The following is a 20,746-nucleotide window of genomic DNA, read 5'->3' as shown; positions in this document are numbered from 1 at the left end:
GATTAACTCACTATCAGGAGAGAAGGATGTCAGGAGTCATTTGAGGTGGGTGCCTACTATCTCCCATGTCTACAAGAGAATAAAGTGCAATTAGAAATATGGTATTTATCATCCCTCTGTGGCTCTAGACAATTGACTTAGTCATGACTTTTACACAAAATGCTCTCTGCAAGCCACATGATTTCATTTTTCAGAATCATGTAAATAGAACCATCTGGCAGTAGGAAACACTACACTGAGTTAACAGTGTAGTACTGACTGGTTTTTTGTCAACTTGGCACAAGACAGAATTGAGAGGAGGGAGACTCAACTAAGAAAATGGATTGGCTATTTGGCTTGTGGGCTAAGCCTCTGAGAGGTATTTTCTTTTGCTTCCTTTTTTTATTGGATATTTTATTTATTTACATTTCAAATGTTATCCCCTTTCCCAGATTCCTCTCTGGAAAGCCCGTATCCCATCCCATACCCCTGCTTCTGTGAAAGCACCCATTCCTGCCTCCCCACCTTGGCATTCCGCTACACTGGAGCATCAAGCCTTCATAGGACCAAGGGTTTCTCCTCCAATAGATGCTCAACAAGGCCATCCTCTGCTACATATGTGTTTGGAGCCAGGGGTCGCTCCATGTGTACTCTTTGATTGGTGATTTACTCCCTAGGAGCTCTAGGGAGTCTGGTTGGTTGATATTGTTGTTCTTCCTATGGGGTTGCAAAACCCTTCTGCTCCTTCAGTTCTTTCTCTAACACCTCCATTGGGGTCCCTGTGCTCAGTCCAATGATTGGCTGTGAGCATCCACCTCCATATTTGCCAAGCTCTGGCAGAGCCTCTACATAAAACCAGATACACTGAAAGTAATAGAAGAGAAAGTAGGGAACAACCTCCAACATATGGGCACAGGGGAAATTTTCCTGAACAGAATACCAATGGCCCAGGCTCTAACATCAACAAATGGGAACTCATAAAACTGAAAAAGCTTCTGTAAGGCAAAGGCCACTATAATCAGGACAAAACAGCAACCAACAGATTGGGAAAGATCTTTACCAATCCTACATCAGATAGAGGGCTGATATCCAATATATACAAAGTACTCAAGAAATTAGACTCCAGAGAAGCAAATAACCCTAATAAAAATGGGGTACAGAGCTTAACAAAGAATTCTCAACTGAGGAAACCTGAATGGCCGAGAAGCACCTAAAGACATGTTCAACATCCTTAGTCATGAGTGGCATTTTCTTGATAAATGCTTGGTGTGATGGATCCCAGCTCACTGTGGGCCTGGGTGCTATAAGAAAACAGGACAAGCAGGAGAAGTAGGGCAAGCCAGTAACAGCACTCCTCAATGCTGTCTGCTTCATTTCCTGTCTCTAGTTTCCTCCCTTGAGTTACCACATTGTCTTCCTTGGATTAGGGACTATGGTGTGCAAGGAAAAAGAGAAATAAACCCATTCTTTTCCAAGTTGCCTTTGATGTGAAATTTTATCATAGTAATATAAACCTTAACTAAGACAGAAATTAGTACCAGGATTGCCATGTATTTCAGTGACAGGCCTGGCCATATATTGTGACATTTGAATTTGGGGCTGGGAAAGCTATTGGGTCTTCAGAGCTCAGCACACTGTTCTGCAGGAGTTTGGAAGCTTAGAATCCTTAAAATAGTCCTGAAAATGAAAGCTTCATTTATGAAGTTTCAGAGGGAAGCAAAGACTCAATTGGGGCTGTTTGAGTGATATTTTTTTGATTGAGAACCACTAAAATAAAACTTTTGGTTTTCTGAAACAACTGGACTGTTTAACTGGGGCTGAAAAATCACCAGCGATTAAGAAGAGACCATCGTCTTTGAGGCCAAACCTTCTGGAAAGTATTTTCTCAAGATCAGTACACCGAACCCATCCATGTTCAAGAGTAGGGGTAGGGGCAAGACTGTTCCTTGTGATGACACAGAAACTTGTAAGGTGTCAGATTTCTTTGGTGTTACTGGTTTTGAAGTCATTGGCATGGGGTTCCTGGAGAGCAGCTACTGCTTGACAGTGTGAGGAGCTAGAAGACTGGATTTATACAAAGCCTTAGTTGAAAGAAAAAAATCCCAGGATTGAAAAGATCATGGAGAAAAGTTGTGTTTTAGTAGTATGTGGCAGGGTTGGAATACTTGAAGATCCAAGGAAAAATTTTGGATATGCCAGTACTATAGGATGACCACCAAGAAGAACAGCAAATTTTTGAATAAAAATGACCTGAGACTAGAAGACAAACTACATGTTCTTCAGAGGGCAGTACAGAAGTGGCCCAGGTCCTTTGAACCCCAGAGGATCATGAGTGAGTCCAGAAGTCAAGAACTTTTATTGATTGATTGATTGATTGATTGATTGAATTTATTTAGAGCCTGGCCATATTACCCCCTCTCTTCTCTCCTCCCAGTTCCTTCCTCTCACCTCCCCTCTTACCCTCATCCATACTTCCTCCATTTGTTTTTTAGAAAAGGGCAGGTCTTTACCTAAAAAATGATGGGCATAGATGTAGAAACCAACAGCTAAAATTATGTGAAGCTTAGGGAATCCCGAGAAAGAGGAGGAGGCAGAATTGTAGGAGCCAGAGGTCAATAAAAAAGAAAACACACAGAGGAACATTGAACTTTTTAGTCTATTAGATATTGGTTTTAATTTTATTTGATTGAGACTGTATTCTTATTCTTCACTCTTGGAGTAATAAATTATGTAAACTATTTTTTATTTGAAAAGAGCTTATAGTATAGAATCCTTGAATTTTTATAGACTTTGGACACTGTAGAGTTTTTTTTTCTTTCTTTCTTTTTTTAATTGGTTATTGGGTTTTTTTCTAGCTTCTGGCTATTATAAATAAGGCTGCTATGAACATAGTGGAGCATGTGTCTTTCTTACCAGTTGGAACATCTTCTGGATATATGCCCAGGAGAGGTATTGCGGGATCCTCCGGTAGTACTATATCCAATTTTCTGAGGAACTGCTAGACTGATTTCCAGAGTGGTTGTACAAGCTAGCAATCCCACCAGCAATGGAGGAGTGTCCCTCTTTCTCCACATCCTCACCAGCATCTGCTAAGTTTTGATCTTAGCCATTCTGACTGGTATGAGATGAAATCTCAGGGCTGTTTGATTTGCATTTCCCTGATGATTAAGGATGCTGAACATTTTCTCAGGTGCTTCTCAGCCATTCAGTATTCCTCAGGTGAGAATTCTTTGTTTAGCTCTGAGCCCCATTTTTTAATGGGGTTATCTGATTTTCTGGAGTCCACTTTCTTCAATTCTTTATATATATTGGATATTAGTCCCCTATCTGATTTAGAATAGGTAAAGATCCTTTCCCAGTCTGTTGGTGGCCTTTTTGTCTTATTGACAATGTCCTTTGCCTTACAGAAGCTTTGCAATTTTATGAGGTCCCATTTGTCAATTCTCGATCTTACAGCACAAGCAATGGAGTACTACTCAGCTATTAAAAAGAATGAATTTATGAAATTCTTAGGCAAATGGATGGACCTGGAGGGCATCATCCTGAGTGAGGTAACCCAATCACAAAAGAACTCATATGATATGTACTCACGGATAAGTGGATATTAGCCCAGAAACTTAGAATGCCCAAGATACAAGATGCAAAGAACATGAAACTCAAGAAGAACGAAGACCAAAATGTGAACACTTTGCCCCTTCTTAAAATTGGGAACAAAACACCCATGGAAGGAGTTACAAAGACAAAGTTTGGAAATGAGACAAAAGGATGGACCATCTAGAGACTACCATATCCAGGGATCCATCCCATAATCAGCCTCTAAACACAGACACCATTGCATACACTAGCAAGATTTTGCTGAAAGGACTCTGACACAGCTGTCTCTTATGAGATTATGCTGGGGCCTAGCAAACACAGAAGTGGATGCTCACAGTCAGCTATTGGATGGATCACAGGGCCCCCCAATGGAGGAGCTAGAGAAAGTATCCAAGGAGCTAAAGGGATCTGCAACCCTATAGGTGGAACAACAATATGAACTAACCAGTACCCCCCCAGAGCTTGTGTCTCTAGCTGCATATGTATCAGAAAATGGCCTAACCGGCCATCAGTGGAAAGAGAGGCCCATTGGTCGTGCAAACTTTATATGCCTCAGTACAGGGGAACGCCAGGGCCAAGAAGTAGGAGTGGGTGGGTAAGGGAGTGGGCGGGAGGGTATGGGGCACTTTTGGGATAGCATTGGAAATGTAAATGAAGATACCTAATTAAAAAGAAAAGAAAATTAGCTCTCTATTGGATGTAGGATTGGTAAAGATCTTTTCTCAATTGTAGGTTGGCATTTTTTCCTAATCACAGTGTCCTTTGCTTTATAGAAGCTTTTCAGTTTTATGAGATCCCATTTTAGAGCTTGGGCCCTTGATATTCTGTTCTGTTCAGGAAATTTTCCCCTGTGCCAGTGTATTCGAGGTTCTATTAAATTCAGTGTATCTGGTTTTATGTGGAGGTCCTTGATCCACTTGGATTTGAGCTTTGTACAAGGAGATAAGAATGGATCAGTTTTCCTTCTTCTACATGCAGACTACCACTTGAGCCAGCACTATTTGTTGAATATTCTGTCCATTTTCCACTGGATGGTTTTGGAATCTTTTTCAAAGATCAGATAACCACAGGTGTGTGGGTTTAGTATTGGGTCTTCGTTTCTATTTCCATTTGTGAAAGATATTGTTTAAATATTATCATGGAATATGCTGGTTTCTCCATCTACATTAATTGAGAGTTGTGTTGGGTACAGTAACCTGGGCTGGCATTTTTGTTCTCTTAGGATCTGTATGACATCTGTCGAGGATCTTCTGACTTTCAGAGACTCTGGTATGAAGTCTGGTGTAATTCTGATAGGTCTGACTTTATATGTTACTTGACCTTTTTCCCTTACTGATTTCAATATTATTTCTTTGTTCTGTGCATTTGGTGTTTTGATTATTATGTGACAGAAGGAATTTCCTTTCTGGTCCAATCTATTTGGGGTTCTGTATGCTTCTTGTATATTTAAGGGCATCTCTTTCTTTAGGTTAGGGAAATTTTCTCTTATAATTTTGTTGATATTTACTGGCTCTTTGATTTTGGAATCACTCTCTTCTATACTTACTGTCCTTAGATGTTGTAGATGTGCCTGTTGCTGTTTGTATGTTGATCCTAATTCCACTCTCCTGGAAGGGGCTTTGGACAAGGAGTGAGTCACTTACTCAGGTAACTAATCATCTAATGAATAAAAGAGGTAATCACTGGGCAAGTATGGGGAATTGCAGGCTGGTATCCAGTTGAGCTGAGGTCTGAACCCTGATGGTCATAATTCACCCACATGATACAGTAGGAGTTCTCTCATCCTCCTGGAACTCCAGCCCCTGCCTAAGTTACCGCCCACCACAGCCTCCACAAGAGAAGCCTGGTCAGTAGTCATGTTAGCAATGGCCCCAGCTTCTGACCTTCAGGCTAATCTCCTCTCCAGTTACTTAGCAGCAGTGCAGAGTATAAAATGGGGTGCTCAGCCTCCACCACACATAACCAACAAGTAAAGTCTAGAATGTGTGTAGTCCTGCAGTTATCCAGTTCTTCTCTTCTCATTTATACCATCTCAAATGTACCATGTATTGCACAAGATCAGAATTTCAAGTTATAAAAGTCAGCTCAGCTGGACAGGGACAGTTTGCAGTCACCTGAATGATCTTCATATAAGAATTAATGCTGATTCTTCTCAAAAGTTTTCTTGATTCATAAATGTAAAGTCTCTTTCTCCTAGGATGTCTATACTTGCTCTTCCCATGGGCAAGTTAGCATTCTCTGTGATGTATGTGTCTGAGCCTTCTTGATGTCTATTCTCATTTGAATGTCATCTTTCCTTAATTACTCATTGGAAGTAACTTTTCTTCCCTTACCTCTAGTAGATTTCATTATTTATTCTATTTCCACTCTTGTAGAATATAATTCAATCAATAATAATCTGTTTTGCTTATTTATTTGGTATATATATATATATATATATATATATATATGAATGTACTAGGTCTAGGTCTATGTTACTCATATCTGTATTCTTAAAAATCCTTTGCAAACATGGAAAGTACAGAGAATCACTATAAGCATTTTCTCCACTTTATGAGGTCTGTGAAGTAAACAATTCAAGCCTGTCTCTTTCTTCATAGCAGCCATTGCCATCTTGTTAAACTTTATACTGTACTTAGCATGCTATACTGCAAGAGTCATTGCAGCATCACTTTATCTTCTAGACAGAGACTACAACTGAGCTGTGGGGTTTGGGTAGGTTGTTGAGGGCAGACTGGATAAAGACAAATACATGTTTAATGCATTAATATGAATAGAACATGGGTGTTCCCTGGGCACTGAATGCAAGCTTAACTCCCTGATGCTATTCCTGTGCCAGTGTCACTGGAGAAGAGCTCAGGAATCTTAGAAGTCATGGAAGCATGGATAACTGTTTCGATGAGTATAGACTTCATGTATTTCAGATCAAGAGTTGGGAAATTAAGCAAGGAAAACTGACATCAGCCATATTCTCTAGCCAATGGGAGAAGGGAGAGAAACTCTGGTCAAAGAGAAATCTCCTAGCAAAGCAGAGAAATATCAAATAAGGTACAAAGCTAATTTTTTTTCTAATTCTCATTCTGCCATGTTTTGTTTTATATTCAGTTTGTTTGGGTGGTGGATAAGTGCATAAAATACAATTGATACTGAAAGTGTAAAATTTAATATGAAGCCTTACAGCTTCCACTTCAAATGTCAGTTCTATTTACATGTAAGAAACATTACATTGTATAGAATTTGAATATGGATAATTTGTGTATTAAATTTTTATTAGTCTTCAAATTTTATAATAAAATTTATTAAGAAAATAACCACAGTATTGTAGTCAAACACTAGAAAATATTAAAACAAATATGTGTTGTGTACCCTGGCTTGTGAGAAGAAATAAAACCTAGACTCTTATAATATTAAAAAATATCATCTGTCAATTAAAAGAAATAGTTTTCATATCAAGAAGCCGAAATATCTCAAAGCAAGCAAAAAGAGTTAATCAAATGATAGTGAAATAGAAATAAAAATATGTTTTAATAATGTAGCAAATGTTTTAAATCAATTCTTACAAGATTATTCTAGTGACCAGTTATGAATAAATGAAAACAAATTGCACACCTCAACAAAGAAGTAGAAAACCTCACCAAGGAAGCAATAGATATAAAACTGTGAAATATACATCTTATAACTGAAAAATACAATAACCCAAATTAGAAATTAAGTGAGTAGACTGCACAGTAGAAGAGAAACAGCAGGCTGGACAACCACAGAAAGCAAAGAAAGAAGAGTAAGATTTATATAATGCGGGAAAATACAGGTGAAAGCAAAGCAGAGTTCCAGGGAATATAATAACATAGTGACAAAAGGTTTATTATTTGTGTTATTACAGCCTCAGAAAAACAAGTGAAAGAGTAATGCTCTCAAAACATACTCAGAAACTTACTAGCTTAAAGTATGCTAAATATGCTAAAGTAATTACACATTTCAGAGCTTTAAAAATCATTTTAATTTTGACAGCATTTCCTAGTTTACAATGTACTGTGACTGTATCCACCCCTACACCTCTTTCACACACACCCTTCAATTACCACAGATCTTCTTTTTCCCAGTTAGACTCCCTCTAAGGCTGTAATGATGCTAGTTATTTAATGATAGCACCACACTTCCAAATCCTGTATGGAGGATGCATGGCCACCAGGGAAAGAGAAAAGGAGGTTTTCATATATTTCTACATGAGGATCATATGATGGCCTCTCCATGGCCTTTGTGTCTTGGAAGAAGAGGTGAATCCATAGATTATGGTCAGGCTTTGGCATCCTCCCTTATAATCTTGTTTCCCATGTCTACTCAAAACACAACTCTTACTTCAAAGAAAATAAGAGAGTTCATCTATCAATGAGTCAAATATGAGTGTCCATAACCATAGAACATTAACTCAGATTGGCCCACAAAAGATGTCCTGGCATAGAAGCAGTTTGTGATATTTTTATAGTTAGAAAATAAGGCCATACATTAAGGCATTTTTTTTTTTCATCCACATTGGTAGAAATTCAGGTAGGCAGGTTACAGCGAAGCAGAGAAATATCTTCTATATAGTTCCAATGATTGATTTTTTTTATCCAGGTTCCTGTCTACAAGCACAAGTGGGCATTATTAATAGTGTCAGGAGGTGGCTCTCTCACATGGAATGGGTCTCAAGTTGGGGCAGTTATTGGTTAGTAGTTCTGTCAGTCTCTGTTCCATAAACCTGGATACATTAAATCTAATAGAAGAGAAAGTGGGCAATAGCCTTGAATGCGTTGGTACAAAAGACAGGATGCTGCACCATATTACAAGGATAGTTGCTCAACTTTATTCATAATGCCAGAAACTGGAAACAACCTAGATGTCCATTCTCTGAATAATGGATAAAGAAAATATGCTGCATGTAGTGGAATACTATTCAGCTATTAAAAACCAATACACCATGAGTTTTGTAGGCAAATGGATGGAACATGAGAATATCATCCTGAATGAGGTAACCCAGAGCCAGAAAGACATCACGTATGTACTCACTTTTAAGTGTACACTAGTCATAAAATGCAGAACAATCATGCACAGACCTAATCTACTGACCTGATGAAATTGGGTAATTATGAGGTCTCATTTGAAAGAGGACACTAAATAGTTACCAAAGGTGGATGGAGAGAGGAAACTGGGTAGAAGAGGGAGTGAGGAGGGTGACTGGAATGTTGATCAGGTGTGGGGAAAGGGGGATGAGAGAGGGGTTGGAATAAGCATAGAAGTGGGTGGGGGACATCTCTGGGACTAGCTGGAGGCCTGGGATGGGGGAGAATATGAGAAGTCTATGGTGATGACTGTAGCTGAGATTCCTACTGAGGGGATATACAGACTGAAACAACCACCTCCTGTAGCTAGGCAGGACTTGTAGAGGAGGAAGAAATCAATCCATCCACAAAACCTTCAACCCAAAATTTGTCTTGCCTTTCACAGCTTCTTACAACTTGCAGCACTGTTAGAGTGACTGTATTGCTATACCTCCGTGGGACAACATTTAATTTGGGTGTGGATGGTGTCTTCCTTAAACTCAAGGGTACTTTAGGTACTTGGAGATAGTGGTACTTCCTAGTTAGCCATAAAAACCCAGGAAGAGATGGGGGGAAAGTAGAGGATTAGGAAACCTGTAAAAACAGGGAGGGATCAGGGCAAAAGCATCTAGAAAACAGTATTTCAACTTAGCCTCTCCTTGAAAATTCTAGACCTTTGAGCACCTTGGGAGCTGAGCTACCACTTGGCCATAACCAGGGTGCCATAAATTTTCTTACCACCACATCAAGGAGATTTGAGAAGAAGATTCTAATTTAGGCACCTCATAGACATGCCTGAAATGCAGGATATCTGTGGCTGGGGATATGCAAACTGTACAGAGGAAGAATCTTTTCTAGTGTATCAGTTTTCCACAGTTGGCTTCACAACTGTGGATTGACAGTAAGGCTTGGGGGTAAGTAGAAGTAGACTAGGCAGTAGAGAGACCAAATTCCTGGCTTCACAGACAAGACCTGAGCACATGTAACCATCCAACAGCTGTGCAGTCCTTTCTGACTGTCAGTTATAACAGCTCAATGGGGTCTAAGGGCAGAGCACACAGAGTAAAGGTGCCTTCCTAGGCTGCTTGTCTAGCATCACCAACTCAAGCTGTTATCCTATGGAGAAGTGAAACTGTCCACAAATTTCCTTTTTAATACATTGGGAGAGGATGGAGTGATATATATATATGTATATATATATCGTAATTAAGGAACAACTGAATTTCTGTCCAAACTAATGAATAAATAAACCCTTCACAAACTGTCCCAACTGCTGTTGATTAGATAATTGGGCCGAATGTCTTTATTTTAATGCCTTTAGTGCATTTGACATTACAGAATGTGGGTGCTCAGTGTGTTTCCATGAAAGACTTCTTGTACTTATTTCTATTGGTATATCACCCTGTGAGTCAAACACTGAAAAGTTGGGTTTAACCTATTCTTAGGTTTCTGCGAGTGGGGTACTTTCTCTTTCTTCATTGTTCTTAGGGAAGTATGAAGGAAAACTTTAATTCCAACTGGGTCACCATTCTGGAGTATGGAAATTTGGAAGTAGGACCCAAGACCTTCTGGAAAATCTTTTACAAGACTAATTCTTTGCTATGACCCTAATTGTCTTGATCATCCTTTTTATTACTGCTAAGAGACATGATGACCAAAGTCAGCTTATAGAAGAAAAAATTTATGGAGTGTTTACTGTTTCATAATCCATAAACAACAGGGTAAAATCATGAAAGCAGGATGGCATGTCTCTGGAGCAGTTGCTGAGTGCTTACACTTTATTCCACAAGCAAGGGGCAGAGTGTTAACTAAGAATGATATGGGCTTTTGAAACCTCAAAGCTGACTCCCAGTTTCATACATCTTCCAACAAGACCATATCTCCTAATCCTTCTCAAAGAGTTCCATCAATTAGAGCCAACTATTCAAACATGTGAATCTCTGGTGGCCATTCTTACTCAAACTATACTAATTTACTAACACATGGGGAATAACTTTTAAATCTCCCACAGAAAGAGAAGACTTGGGAAGCACAAGATGAGAAATACAGATTTAAAAAGAAAAATCTGTAGCCAAAGTAATGACAGAAGTAGGCTGGATACCAAAGACCATACCTGTTTCATGTGGGAAAAACTGGTACCTGGCTCTAGCTGCATGGCAGGGCCACAGGAGAAAGGCAGTCAGGAATTGGTGTGTCATTGTTCTAGGCATTCAGGGTCCTCCAGAGGAGCACAGTTTTGGGGCAGCAGATGAGCCACAGGAAAAACAACCTGCTCAGGGATCTTTCTACTATGGCTCTCTGCTCTGTCAGTCACCACAGATATTATAGCAAAAAAATGCAGATTAAATGATCAACATCCATGAGATCACACCAGAGGCATGAGTTCATCAACTGTAGGAACATTTTAATTATAAAGAAGACCTGCCACTGCTAAATTAGGTAGGCTTCAGGCTGAGTTCTTCTTATCTCTTAGCAGCATCATTTTCAGGGAAAGCAGGATTTCAAAGCCTGAGCATGGAGTGTCTCTCACATGTTCTTTCAATACAGCTTATAATATATACTAGGGCTTGGCATAAGGAAGTTCGTCTGTTCTGTCACTCAGACCCAAGTGATGACAGTGACAATGGGGACATGATAGCACTGTCTAGCACAATGTCAGATTTGAGACCCTCCCCTTCTCATTGCCCTTAATGCTTTGCTAATAAATATTTGCCCTGAGGCATCAAGTGGTAGCAAAAAACACCTTCCTGCTGGCTAAATCCAGATATTGTGTGTCCACCAGGGTTTAGTCCTGAGTCCATACACATCTCTCCAGGCATACAGTCTTCTCAGGAAAGTGGTAAGATCCTGAGTTTGGGCCATCCTGATATACTCAGCTAATCACCCAAAAAGGACTTTATTTAGCTTTTCTTTCCTAACAACCCACTCTGTCAGCCTAATGGTGGAGGGCATTCTTTCAGAGCTCTATAAGATGAAGATATTTAAAAATCAGCATATGTATGTTTTTAAGTATATTTATGCAGTTTTATGGAGTAGTAAATGCACAGAGAGAAGTTCACAGTTTGGCTAAATTTTCAGAGTGCTAATGAAGAAGGCACATCTCACCTATTCTGGCTAGTCTTATGTCAACTTAACCACAAGCTGGAGTTATATGAAAGAAGGGAATCTCAGTTGAAAAAGAATGACTCTGTAAGGTCCAGCTGTAGGGCATTTTCTTAATTAATGATTGACAGGGGAAGGCCTAGCACATTGTGTGTGGGGAGATGTGTATCTCTGGGCTCGTGGTTCTGGATTCTATGCAAAAGCATACTGAGCAAGCCATGTGGAACAGACCAGTAAACAGCATTCCTTAATGGGATGGCTATGCATGAGCCCTGACTCCAGGTTTCTTCCCTGTTTGAGTTCCTATCCTGACTTTCTTCAATGATGAACAATATAAGAATATAAGCCAAATAAAATCTTTCCTCCCCAGATTTTTGGTCATGGTGTTCCATTGCAGCAATAGACACCCCGAGACATCACCTTTGCCAGGAAAGATTTTGGACTCCAAATCCCACAACTGTATGCAGATTATCTGAACTCCTCATTTTACATGTGTAACATTGTCCTGAGTGGATTTCTAATAGTAAATCAGGGGCATTCTCAACATGTTTTACGTATACCTTGATGTAAATCACCATTTTAGAAAAGTACTCAGCACTTTTTCTCAGAAGCTCCTTCCATTTAGGGTCCTATGTATTAATCTTATGTGCCTGCATATTCACATAGCCATGCACTATAGTTGACTGCTTTTTTCCCATTTAGTAGCCCCCGCCCATCAATCTGTGTGATCATACATGTTAACAGACTGCTAGATTTTTTTTTTTAGTAAACTAGTTTCCATTTTATATCTATGCCAAAATTAACTTATTCATATGTCCATGGATGTGGGGTACATGGACACTAGAGGAATTGGTGTGGGACTGTTAAAGTGGAGCATGTCCAAACCTTGGAAATCTCAAAAACTGAGATTAAAATTTCATCCTGAAGTTTCCTAGAGTGGGGCTAACTCTCTCCCTATTACCGGGCCTGCTTCAGAGCAGGTAACCTGGAGATCCAACCAGGTGGTCATAGGTAGTCAGTCACATAGCACGGCACTTGGAATTCTACCCTATGTGTATTAGCCATCTCAGAGAACTTAGCCTTCAGCCAATGGCATTTTCCCTCCCTGAATATTCTCATGATTTTACCCTAAACTGTATATCCCTTGGTTGACCCTGAATAAAGTTTATGCATTCAAACCCACTGCGAATATGAACAAGCTAAGATTGCCTCAGAGAGCTGCTTCATTAAAGATTGTCAGAGAAGGCCTTCATTTAAAGGAGCTGTAACACTAAGATTCTTGGAGAATCCCCTTCCCACTAAATCCCTAACACCCTCACTCTTTCCCAACCAGACCAGGATCCTGCACATTCTGGACCCTGCCTCATCCTTTCAGCCCACTGTGTAGCAGTATCTGGACACCCAGATAGGGAGAGAGAGAAATCAGACCACAGCATTTGATCCAGATTCTGATTTTTCCTTCTGCCTGGCTAATGATCTGGAGGGAAGATGAAGAGCTGTGGACTCCCATGAGGAGAGGTGGAATTTGGAACCACACATGGATTTTTGAGTTGTTTGCCACCTGGGGTTTGTATTGCTTTTCTAGTGACAATCTAACAGATTATCATAAATACAAACACTTAAAACAATGAAAATTTGATCTACTACCAGGCCCTCATCATCCGCACTTGCTCATTTGCATATGTTCTAGGGGGACTTGAGTATACAGAAGATGCAAGGCTGACTGGAGAGAGAGAGGGAGAGAGAGAGAGAGAGAGAGAGAGAGAGAGAGAGAGAGAGAGAGAGAGACTTCAATAATCAGAAGCAGGATGGTCTGGATGGCCTTTAAGTCACCAATGCTTCTGTAATTAACCACAATGAGCTAATTAGTTCACAAAGATAGACTTTAACGGAGTCCTTTGGTTGATCTATCATTGCTCTATCTGGAGTAAGCAGCCATCTCTGTAACTTCCCAAATAGCACAACTCTTGACACCTAAACAGAGACCAAATAGAAACACCAATGTATTCTCATCCAAGCAATATAGACATTGCTCTTTTGATATAACAGTTGACACATATGGTAAGACTTTTCTAAGAATGTTTGTTTTGTTGCCTCTTTTCAGTATCTCCTTTGATGTTGGATCTGGAGACCAGTTCCCATTTGATAAGAGTATTCACTCTTATAAACAGTGGACCTTCACAGACCTGGATCATTCCCTGTAAAAGCTACAAATCCTGTCTTACTTGCTGGTAGAATAACACACAAGGGAGTCCCTAGCTGCGCAGAACCATTGCTGACAATTCTCCACCAGCAGCCTGTGTAATACCTTCCAGTTTGACAAATATCATTTAGTAGAGAGAACGCAAACACCTTTGTTCAAGTTTGATTTCTGTCAAAATTCCCCCTAACTCCTGTGTTTCCTCATATAGGGTTACTGGGCCTGTGAGTTCCACAGAAGGTATCAGTTTCCATAGTGGACAGTGGTTACTGGAAAGACTCAGAACTAGTTCAACTGTTCTTTAGTACTATTTGAGTGTTCAATAGTTAGTTCTCCAGTACCTCTAGGGAGGGAGAATCTTAAAGAACTAGTTGGTATTTCCAACTTCTTGATGATAATTTTTTAATCTCTATCAACCATTCTCTGACAATAGTATGTAGGTGTTCTCTATGAGTGAGGATACAGAGGAGATTATACTTGGGCACAGATAGTGATGGTCATTGAGCACACTTGATAAGAATTTTTCAGGATTCATATCTGATCCTAAAGGTCATATTTTAAAAGGTAATGCTAATGCTCTCAACCTCCTTTCCCAGGTTCTGTATTACCTCTTGAGGAAGGGTGTACTGCTGAAAACTGTAGTCATACATACCCAGTGGTCTTGGACTATTATTGAATCCAAAGCATGCTGTCCATAAATTGGCCAGGCTGGAACACAGTCTTTCCAAACTTCTCATTAGACAGTACCATCAACATTCCACGTAGCTGGAGTTTTAATATTTGGAGGCACCCATGCCTGCTAACTCAAAGCATAGCCTACCCTTACTTCTTACTTCTCAGAAGTGGTAGCTGACAGTACAGGGGAATGCCAGGACCAAGAAGTGGGAGTGAGTGGGTAGGGGAGCAGGGCCAGGGTGAGGGTATAGGGGACTTTTGGATAGCATTTGAAATGTAAATGAAGAAAATATCTAATAAAATTTTGAAAAAAAAAGAAGTGGGAGCTTCTCTCTCTCTGTGTGTGTGTGTGTGTGTGAGAGAGAGAGAGAGAGAGAGAGGGAGAGAGAGAGAGAGAGAGAGAGGCAGACCCTGTAAGCTTCGTTGGTGTGTCCCTCAACAAGACTGCGTTGTTGGTTGGTCAGTAAAGGGTATGAAGATGAACCACTCCACAGATGGTTTTAGGGAACTGTGTCTGCTTTATTGTACATGAGCAATACTTATATAGTGGAACTAAATAGACTATTATTGGTTAGCACATTATCTCAGACTGGACACTATGTACTCATACCACCAGGGTCTCTATATGGAAGAACCAGAGAAAGAGAGTGCAAACTTGTTAGTAGGCTAGCTACCAGCTACTCATACTACTTAAGATTTAGTGTTCTGGTTTCCAGAAACACACAAGAATGTGGCATGCAATGCTTCTTACTTAGAGGCACAGTGTGTCAGGTAGGCTGGCTGCCAGATCATGCTTCCATGTTTTCCTACATCTAGGAAAGTAAACTAAACATTCATGGGAAAGTAACATAAAGATAAAATTAAGAAAAAGTTGATGTTATTTCCCTAGATCAAATCCCTTTATATATCCAGATGATGCTACCGAAAAAGACAGATGGCAAATAAAGAATTGCTTTAAACTAAAACATACTCAGTAATACCCTCCATCCTTGATGATCTGTGAGACATGGCTCTTTTGGTTGGACAATTGTTACAATGATGGTATCTTATCAAACTATATGGTCTTTACCTGCATTTGTTTTTTTAGTATTTCCTTAGCTTATTAATCTTAGTATTTTATTTTTTAAGACCCACATCTTAGTATTAAGAAAAATACTGGCTTGAAGTGCACTTAGTGTCACCAGATTAAGGAGGCTCCTAGGACCAGTAAAGAAAATCAAGGTCCATCTCAGTAGCTCTGGACCCATCTGATGCATCTTAACAGAGAAGATGCCTTCTCTTTATGTGTATGTAGGATGTCATCTTCTTAATTATAATGGCTCCAGTGTAGACACAAGAGTTCCTAGACCTAGGGGTTTGCCCTTAGGGAATTTATAATCTTGAGAGTCAGTTATGACTGACTATATTGTGTTAATCTATAATGGAAGCTGAATGGCTCATCCAGGTAGCAAGGAAATTATCCAGCCATGAAAAATAAAAGTAACAACCTTTTGTACAAGACAATAAAGAATAATCCTGAGTCAATTTTTAATCCATCAGGGATGTGTCTCTTCCATCATAAACTCAGAAAGTAAGAGTCTATTCTTAAAGAAATGCCCAGACTGGTTGAGGCACGAATAGGTGATGAATGAAGTAGACATTGTAGAGGGGAGATCACCATAGAGATGCACTGTGGGTGTGGAACCTAGAAACAGAGTGTTTGTAGGCACCAGACTTTTCTGAATGAGAAAGGCAAATCCTTTGCCCTCACATGCTCAGAAAGGATTCTTGCCCCCACTAGACTTGGAAGGCAGAACACTGAGGCTTTAGCTTCATGGCTTGCTTGGAACATGATATACCTTTATTCTCTCCTGTTTTTGATTTTGGAGTAAGAATGTCTATGCTATGCCTAACTCTATTACTGTATTTTTGAAGCAATAACTTGTAAGTTTCCATATGGTTCCAGAGGGTGAGTGTCTTGCTTTGGAATGATCTGACAATGTTTCTCACATAAAATTCAATCTACATTACACTTTGGTCCTAGATTGCTTTGGTACTGGAATAATTTAAGACATTAAGAGCTATTAGGATAGAATGACTATATACTATATGAGAGAAAGACCCACATTTTGAGGGTGTGCAGGGCAAATATCCTATGGTTGAATGCTGATGTTTTACTAACATTTCTATATTTTAATCCTCAGTGTGGTTGTATTACTAAGGGAGGTGACTTTAGAGGTGATTTGATCACAAAAGCAGAACTCTTATGGTTATAAGAACTTATGGATTTAAATGTCCTTCAATAGTAGGCAACCTTCCCTTTCCAGTGTATGAGGACATGGGGAGAAGGCACCATCTCTGAACTATGAAGAAAATTGCATTAGATTGCAAATACACAAGCATTTAGATCTTGGAGTCTGCATGTCTGCAGGAGAAGATATCTTCTTTGAAATGATAGAAGATACATTTGATTAGTCTAGAGCTGAGGGAGGCTGAGCTTGGGGTCCTCTGCTCTCCTAGTGACCTTATCAGTCTTGTGCCATCTGTGGAACAAAAATGTCACAAGCCTCCTCACTTGCCCAGGAAGCAAAAGGTGTCAATAGCAAAGACATGAAATCATTGTGAAGGATATTGAATCAAGAGTACATAATTTGCTTTGTCAGGTAAATGCTGGATACTAGAGCTGCTGTGGTTTCAATTCAATGTAGCTCCCAAAGCATGTACTAGAAATTCAGTCCTTACAGTAGTGTGAGAAGACACTAATGATAAGTGGCCATGTCGATAGGGTGAAGTGAACAGATATACTGAGGACAGTGAACAGGGCAGGGACAGCTAATTCTCCCTCTCTCATCCTTTTGTCTTTCTATCTTTCTCCATGGAGTGATGAAATAAGATTATAATCAGATGCTAATTTTGGACTTCTCAGATTCCAGAACCATGGAAAAATGAATTGTATTTTTGTTCTCTTATTGATTTTTTTGTTTTTTAAATATTTTCTCCAGAATGTAATATTCAGTTATAGTGTCAAGTTCCATACATTTGCCTACGGATTTCATGAAGTCATTGTTTTTAATAGCTGAGTAGTACTCCATTGTGTAAATGAACCACATTTTCTGTATCCATTCCTCTGTTGAGGGACAACTTGGGTGTTTCCAACCTCTGGCATGTGGTTGATATACCCAGTTGAACCCTGAGTGATCACACTAGGATGTGGAGTATGAAATGCCAGTGCAGAAGGAAAGCCCTGGCCTTTTCAATCAGCTCAAACCTATGTTCTCACTTTTCTGATTTGCTATGCTAGTCATAACTGAGAAAGCTCAGGTAAGGCTCAGCATGGCAAGAACTTAATGATGCATTACCTGTGCCCACAGGAACACAGCAGTCTGGTTTCTAAAGTGCAAGATACAGGTTTTGTAAATTACACTTGTCTGGGATGTTGAGCAGATCAGTCGACTAGAACTATCATGGGAGCATGAGTCTACTCTTCCCCACCTGAGTGTGGTACTCACATTTCCCTGATAAATAACCTCCTCTTGGTATTCTGTACTTTATTTTTTTTTGTTCCTGTTTCCTCACAACCCTCCTCTTCCAACCACCTTCTTATAGAGATTATGTCCAAACTCTATAGGTGTGACTAGGCCAGTTGTTTGGACAGGTGTACATCAGTTTGTTATGGACACTGTTCCTCACCAGGCCCTTTATGTATGTCACTGCATGTGCACATTACTTTGGTATCTATGCTATGTACTCTAATGCATGCCACCTGTGCTTTATCTATCCATCACTGTGCTTCTGGCCCTAGCACCACTTGAATTAACATTTAATCAACACCATCATATGTGTCCTTTAACATGTAGTTAGAGTTAAGACAGACCCTAGATGGTACAACTTCATGTAATTAGAAAAGATCCTTAGGGTAATATTGCTTTAGTGGCCTTAATAGGACTACTGTGGTGTTCATGAATTCATGCCTAACACGAGGCATCCTACCACTAACAATCATGGACAAGTATGTTTTAATTCTAATGTAACCTTGTTAACATTTTTAAGGAGTCAAATGTCTGATATGCCTGGAATATTCTGTTTGATGTAATTCTGCATCCTTCAACTTCCTTTTAGTGGGTTGTTCCCTTACTATTCTCTCCTCCCTTGACCTATAACACCTTCATTTGTTGGTCTGTCTTGCAAACATATAGTGTCATTTTGTTTACAGAAAAAATTCTATAATAAATTAAATTCCAAGCTACTGAATTCCAACATTTTCTATCATGTCTTAAACAACCTTTATGAGAGAGAATAGAAGCAATATATATAGTCCATGTCTCTGCCCAAAATGAGAGGAAGGCAGAGTAAAGATTAGAGAAACAAACAGAAGTTAATTAACTGCTCTGGGAGTTTCCCAAGTGCCCTTTACCTTGTCTTTGAGACCGGTATCTCATTTGGATTCACACTAACTAGTTCAGCCTTGCTAGCTTACCAGACAAGCCTAGGGACTCACCTGTCTCTGCACTAGATTTACAAGCACAGACCATAATGGCCAGATTCCTTTTAAATGGCTACTGGGTTTTGAACTCATGCTTGCATAACAAGGACTTTGATGACAGAGGTATTTCCAAAGTACAATTTACCTCCTTTTGAGAATGAATAATGATGCACAGCATGGATATGAACAAAAACGCCTGGATGTTAGCTGGTCTGAGAAAAATCTGCATTTATACCTTGGCATTTGTGACCTTGAGTAAATTGCTTAGCTTCCATAGATCTAAGTAACTTAGTATCTTCCAAGCTTCCTGTACAGTGATGAATACACGTTCTTTCAGGTCCTTAGTTATCCCACTTTCTTAGTGCTTATGTTAGTTTTATTGAGAAACATCAGGATAAAAAAAAAACCTTCTACTGATTGGCATGGAATGAAGATAAAACAGTCAATTTGAGCACTGAATTGTGGACAGCTTTCTCTGAGATCCAGACTATAGATACATGACGTGAACATCTGACAGTACGTGGAGGACATTTCCAAGTACAATTAATTACACAATTCGGTTGTATTAATAGAAACTGTAGTTTGTTGATGCTTTCAGGACGAGTCTGATAGGAACTCTCCCTGAGATCCTCTACGGTCCCTTTGGGCTCTCTATGTCTGCTGAATTCTGTACATAATCCATCTTTGATGGGTTCTTGTAATACATTTGCAGATCATATCAGATAACATCCAGGCTGCTGGCAGAGTATATCAAAACATTGCCCGGTAACAAATGCTGCACAGTACAGCCTCCATGATGCCATCACACAATGTGGCCCAAGGGAGGATACAGGAAATAAATATGTGTTCCAAAGTAAATTAATTAATCAATGAAATTCAATGAGTTATGTTAATTTGGTGTGGTGATGCTTGGTGCTTTTGAGGAGTAATTAGATTAGTAAACGTCATGGTTAGGCTAGCTCCTTGGGAAATGAATAAAAGGAAACCGAGAGGTGACAAAATCATCTCTATCCCTATTATGCCAGATTTTATGATCTTGAGGAGGCTGAGACAAACGTCATGAGGCTGGGGATAGATTTGCATCAGGACAAACAGCGCCTGTTCCCACTGGTCTCTCAGAACTATCATTTGCCTTCACCTCATTAGAACATGTCTTTCCTTGGGTTCCTGTTTGCCAATGCGTCTGAAGGACCAGTGCTGGGATGATGTGGACACAGAATCAAGTGCATGAGAGTCTCTCACAGTGTGAGGCTGATGTTATGCTTGGGTGCTGACCATGCGAAAGGAAGACCAGTGTAGAGTGCTGAGTGTGGGAGACAAGGGTCAGAGGGTACTCAGAAGTTCATTCAGACCATGAACTGGACAGGCAATTGGGCACAGATGTGTGCTACCTGGACAGTAAAGTGGTATAAGGAAAAGAATAATAGAATAAATCTGTGAATGTGGGAATGTACATTCACTCTTGGAATTTGAATACTAGAGATTATAGACTCTGAAATCTTTCAAATGACTGTTCAAGACCTCATGGGTATTGTGTCTTTGGTCATCTGACCATATATTCCACTAAGAAGGAACTCCAGATAGGATTTATTGAAGTGCTCCTGCATTTTATTGTACCACTGTTTTGCAAAGACCTCAGGAGTCATTGACTTCTTA

This window comes from Mus musculus, chromosome 9, assembly GCF_000001635.26.
Source record: "Mus musculus strain C57BL/6J chromosome 9, GRCm38.p6 C57BL/6J".
NCBI classification, from domain to species: domain Eukaryota; kingdom Metazoa; phylum Chordata; class Mammalia; order Rodentia; family Muridae; genus Mus; species Mus musculus.
The sequence above is the reverse complement of the archived record's forward strand: the minus strand, read 5'-3'. Positions refer to the sequence as shown.